Below are 6,185 nucleotides of genomic sequence, written 5' to 3' on the forward strand. Positions count from 1 at the left end.
ATACACCCGCCGTGGGCTTCGCTTGGCTCCCGGTCCCGCTCTCCTAGGGTCCCCTCGCCGCCGCCGCTGGCACCCCCCACGCTGTCGCCGGAGCTCGCCGCTGCTATCCCTCTCTCCCGCTTCCCTCCCCTCCCTCCCTCCTCCCTCCCCTGTAGCGCTCCCCTCACCCCCTGAGGCGGCGGAGCGCCGCCCCCTGCCGCCTCGTCTCATCCCTCCCCTTCGCCGCTGCCGGCAGAGGCCACCGGCGTAGCCCAGGTGGTGCCGGCGGCGGCGGACGTCCCTTCCCCGCTCGCTAGGTGGTGCAGTCGGGGCTCCCTCCTGCCCGGCAGCGGTGCCGCTCGGCGGGCGGCGGTGTGGCTCAGCGGCTGGTCCGCAGGACTCGGGCGCCCTCGACCCGGCGGCGTGGCCGTTGGCTGCAGGGCGGCGTGGTGTGCTGCTGGCCGGTGGCGCCCGCTCGTCCCAAATCTGGGCCCTTTCGGGCCCATCTGTGTTGGGCGGGCCGGCGGTTCGGGGCACGACTTCCAGGTGATGGCGGCGAGATGGCAGTGGCTGCAGGTGGTGATGGCTCCGGCGGCAGGCGTGCTGCAGCATGGCAGCAGGGATTGTCCGGGTTCGTTGGGGTCTGGCCGGGCCTTTGGAGGCCTGGTAAGTCCCTGTCGTTACGTCCGGTTGGCTTCGAGGCGCAGTGGAGGCTGTTCCCTCCCGTCGGCTGCGTTACTATTGCCCCCGAGCCCGGTGTCCCCTCATCTTCCCTCCAGGCCTCGTGTTGGGGATCCGGCTTGCCTGCTCCCTTCCCATGCTCCCATCCATGCTCCCACTTAATCCTACGATTGTCTTTTTTTTCCTTTTTTTCTTTCTAATCTAATCATCTCCCCCCCCCCCCCGATTTTAAGGAGGTGGGGCCGGACCTTATTTTGTTCCAATCAAATCAAGCCACGTAGACGGGAGCATGGATGGGCACACGACGGGGGAGCAGGCAAGTCTCGTCCTCGTGTTGGTGGCCTCAGTGAGACGTGAAGTTGGTGCAGTATCTGTGGTGGCACAGGCTGGTGGGCGGCATGTTGGGCGGTGCACTCTCGATTGTCGGTGATGGTGTTGGTTTCGGGGCGGGAGAAATCCCTGGCGGCTCGTCCGCCACCGGCGTGGCTGCGCCTGTGTTAGGCCACTGATAATCTGGTTAGGCATATTACGTGCGGCCACGCGATCAATGAGAAAGCTCTTACTTGGAAAAGAAAGGCGAAATAACTGCCGATAAACTCTGGGCCCTTGTTGAGAGTTTTATCATATCATAGGAGTAACCGATATATAGAAGCACGGCTGATTATAGGTGTCCAATACGAACTCCCGCGCCCAAACTTAATTATCTACCATAAAACGAACGGCAGTAGTACGCAGTCGTACAACAGATGCGAAACTAGATGGAGCCTCTCCAGCTAGTTCACGAAACGTACGTATGATTGTCTCCCTCTTTCCCTTTTCTATAATTAACAAGACTCTCCTTGTCACAGTATATATACATACAGGTACGATGTAAAAACAGTCTTTCCTACCCTTGGCATCGCGGCAGTCGGCACCGCGCATGATCAAGAAATTCGACCTAGATGGCTAAGATGGACGCCGTTGCCGCTGCATCACCCAACATTTACTTGAAAGACCTCGCGAGCTTCGGACGCTCGCTCCTCGATCGTGGCATGGTTCTCCCGGAGGATGTCGACGGCGAGGTGGGCAACATCTCTTTTCCCGTCGACACGTTCGACATCCTCCTCATCGACGACTCTGTCGTGCATAAGAAGGCCAGCGACATCAGAAGGGTGGTCGACAGGAGCCACCTGCACCCCGGCCAGGTGGTCGCATCAGCGTCCTGACATCTCCGGCCAGCTCGGCGTCGTCACTGGCGTCAACACCCTGCTGGACCTGGCTAAGCTCGACAACCACGGCGTGGCGACACAACTCATCAAGGGCGTGTCGCCGTCTAGCCTGCGCCGCGTCAGGGGCTTCAACCTAGGCGACTTCGTCGTGTCCGGGCCGTGGCTCGGCCGGGTCGTCGAGGTGTCAGTCGACGTCGACGTGCTGTTCGACGACGGGGCAGTCTGCAGGTTCACCAATGCAGATTACAAGAAGCTACAAAGAATCAGCGAGACCTCCACCACGTATCGCCCGCAGATGAACACTATCTTCCACCCGGGGCAGTGCGTCATAGGGCTACACCCTTGTTCCCTCTTCAAGGAGGCACGCTGGCTTAACGGCCGCTGGAATCGTAACCGTGTGGAAGGCACTGTCATGAAGGTGGAGACGTCTGGCGTCCTCGTTTACTGGATTGCGTCCATGCATCATGGATTCATGGCACAGACAAGGGGCTCGTCGAGGCATATGCTCCTCCAGCCTACCAGAACGCAGACCATCTTACTTTCTTCTGCGCCGCGTCCGATTGCAGCTGGGGTGTGGCTGACCGCTGCTTTTTTCGCGAATCGAGTTCCACCAAAGCCGATGATGCCAACGGGGATGCAGCTTGTGCTCATGATCAACACGAGGAGGAGGAGGATGTGATTGATGATGACTGTGAAGCAGCAACTGCTCCTGTGTGGTACCCCCCGTGAAGCAGAATGATGTGAGGTTTTATCGGAAACAACTGAGGAAGGTCTTCTTCGAAGGGCATAGACGGGCACGACGCCCAAAACTCAGGAGGCATGTGGAGGTCGAGTTCCCCATGGTCGTCGCCAACAGCCGCACCTCCGTCGACGTGTTGTGGCAGGACGGCACATGGAAACGTGGCAGACGTTCAGCAACTGTCATCCGCTTCGGTATAGTTAATGAGCAAGAGTTCTTCCATGGGCAGCACGTCGTTGCCGACGTTCTTCATATTGATTCTACCACAGATCCAACTGGCGACACCGCCATGCCATCTACTAGTGTCAACAATGACACAGTTGCTGATGGAACTAGATCCACCATGCGTGTGGGCGTCGTGAGGAGCCTGCACTCCAAGGACCAGACGGTTCGCGTGTCATGGTTAAAGGCGGTGGTGCGCCCCGAGGAGGCCAGGGAGGTCGAGTGCGATGATACCGTGAGCGCATACAATTTGAAAAAGGACTATGAGGACGCTGCTTATTACGGAGACATTGTCATTCGTCTCGTACCGCCAGGATCAACCAACGGTGAAACTGCACCTTCAGAGGGAAACATGAAGAAAAATTATATTGCCTCTGACCTTTCATGGGTGGGACATGTTGTTGACCTTTCAAATGGGCATGTCCAAGTCAAGTGGGGTGATGGTAACTTGTCAACGGTACGTGGATAAATATGGTCGTATTTTCTAGTACTACTCTAGTATCTTTTTCTTCGACTAAACTGAACTCATTAATTAGTTGTTGTTGATTTGATTGTGGGTGTATTGCAGGTATTGTCCCATGAAATTGTTGTCATCCAAGTGGAGAACCACATGTATCTTCGGACTGAAATGGGAGATTGGGTAGAGGACGGTTGCATCGACGATGCACCTGAAGAAGAACAGGCTGCTGCCAGCAGGGTATATATCGGTCCTTCTAACATGGAAACAGTTGCAGGCCAAGCTGTCCCCCTTTGCCACTAAGAATTGAATCTTATCCACTTTAACAACATTGGGGACATACTTTGGGTCAATTTACTATACACATGTTCTATATTGAATTTAGACCTCCTACAATTTATACTGAATTATTATTTTAATAGTTTCATCTCACTTGATGTGGCTATATATCTGATTTCAGGAAAATGATCTACAAAATCCAACCAATGATGTCAAAGGAGACACCCCAGCAATGACAAGGACAAGCCTTTTAGATTTTGCATTCCAGTCTTTGGTCAAATTAACTGGTGACACGGTTGCTCGAGGTAAGGAATATCTTATGAACTGGCGACTATCGTCACCATTGTCGTCGTTACCAAGCTCTGAGTTACATGTGACCACGGACGGTGATAACACTCGTGGTGCTGGAACGAACATAATAATCGATGCTGCCATGGCAAGGAACGTTATCGATTTGAATGGGCAAAAAAATTCCAAAGAGGGGACGAAGGCGGCACATGGTACTTGTTGCTATGATGAATCATTCTGCTTCCCACGCTTCGATGTACTGCAGAGCAGCCCTTCGGATCACCATTACCTTGACATCGCGGACCAGGTAATTAAACTTCTGTTAGAAAATATGAAGAACGGGAGGTAATTAAAGTTATACGTATCACAATGAACCATAATTAATGACTCTCTTTACTTGTATTTTCTAGTATAGTTTATATTTCTTTTTATTTGTACTTTCATTCAAAAACCTGTCAATATTTAAATACATGCAGTAGGAGTTTCCTACTGTTTTACATCCAAAAACTAAGATTATTCTAAGGAAAGTTTACATGCACAATATGTTTTGTCTATTGGTATAATTCATCTGCTTAATTATGTCATTTAGTTTTCATGTATCCTTGACTTAAAATAAGTAACGGGGCACACTACATGTTACAAGTCATGATAGAACGATTTTTACTGAATGTAGTACATATACATATAGAACTTTAATCAATGCACCTTTTCATGAAAATGCAGGGCAGCAGTCATGTCAAGAGTTGGGCGAAAACAGTGCAAAAGGAATGGAAAATTCTAGAGAACGACTTACCAGGTATGAGAGTGCACCTGGAAATACAATACACAGTCCATGGTTACAAATGAATGCCTAACTTTTAAATGTGCAGAAACTATTTACGTGCGGGTGTTCGAGGACCGCATGGACCTACTCCGGGTGGTGATGGTGGGTGCGAGCGGGACACCGTACCATCACGGACTCTTCTTTTTCGACTTGCAGCTGCCTCCATCATACCCGGCTGCGCCACCGCAAGTGTACCACCACTCTTTCGGCCTACGCCTGAATCCTAACCTCTATGCAGTGGCGGAGACAGGACCCAGGCCACCAGGGCCCAGGCCTGGGTCGTGGCGATGGGTTTCTTCGTACAACAGTAGCTACAGTAGATTACTATAGCTACAGTACATGAAGGCGGCCCGGGGCTTGACGCTGGGCTGGCTCCGCCCCTGCCTCTATGAGTCCGGTACCGTGTGTCTTAGCCTGCTAGGCACATTTGGAGGTGAGGGCAGTGAGGTCTGGTCACCGTCGACATCAAGCATCCTCCAAGTCGTTGTCTCCATCCAGGGCCTCGTCCTCAACGACCAACCATACTACAACGAGGCTGGATATGAGACTCTGGTTGGCAAACCAGAGGGCCGCCGCAATGCCTTGCCCTATAGCGAAAATGCTTACCTGCTTACCCTCCAGACCATGCTCCACCTTTTGCGCCGGCCACCTCAGGGATTTCAAGAATTTGTCAAGGATCACTTCCGCCATCGGGGGAGGTTCGTGCTCGGGACATGCACCGCGTGGTTGAAGGGATGCGGTGTCAGCAGTGCCCATGCCACCGAAGCGGGAGGGGAACATCCATGTTCTGCGGGGTTAAGGCTTGCACTCGCCAACATGGTGTCGAGCCTCGTGGCAGCCTTCATGGAGATCGGGGCCGAGGGTTGTGAAGAGTTCCAGGAGTTGCGAGTCCCATTACCATGTGCTGGAAGCACCACTCAGTAGACAGATCAGAATGTGATGCTGGTGATTTAGTCTCTTAATCTTGTAGTTACTCACCTTTAGTTCCATAACAGTTATGATTTTTTTTCCTTTTTGATTACAAAGGGGTTCATCAAGGGGCAATAGCGGCAACCCTGTGAACGCCGCGTGTATATCTTTCATCGTGACTCATGAAAATAATGATATTTATCTAAAAAAAAGAATTTATATCTATAATTTGAGCGTGTGGCCAATCGTGCTGATGGGATGGTGCAGATCGAGCATACGAACGTGTGGTGTCTAAATGTTTTTGGTCCGCAGGACAGTGAGTTCCAACGGTGAACACAACATTTAGGAGTCGGGCCTAATGATAGTAGGATAGCCAGGATTGTCAGGTCCATCTTGGAAGCACTGAGGTTCAGGTCGCTTCGTACGAATGCTTCTATAATTAGGCCTAAATAAATAAACTCACAAAATAAACTAGGCCTAATTCGGTTTGTGCATTTTTTTCTAGTTCTCATCTAAGACAATTAACTACTCCCTCCGTTCCTAAATATAAATCATTGTAGAGATTTCACTATGGGAAGTAGTAAGTAAGTCTTATAAAAC

General features: G+C 51.8%; 1 pseudogene; it reads left to right on the forward strand.

Moving 5' to 3' along the window:
* The first annotated feature begins 1,610 nt into the window (after window positions 1–1,610).
* Window positions 1,611–5,600, forward strand: LOC125538542 (annotated as a pseudogene).
* The last annotated feature ends 585 nt before the right edge of the window (window positions 5,601–6,185 follow it).

The sequence above is a fragment of the Triticum urartu genome, chromosome 2 (genome assembly GCF_003073215.2).
Source record: "Triticum urartu cultivar G1812 chromosome 2, Tu2.1, whole genome shotgun sequence".
Taxonomy (NCBI): domain Eukaryota; kingdom Viridiplantae; phylum Streptophyta; class Magnoliopsida; order Poales; family Poaceae; genus Triticum; species Triticum urartu.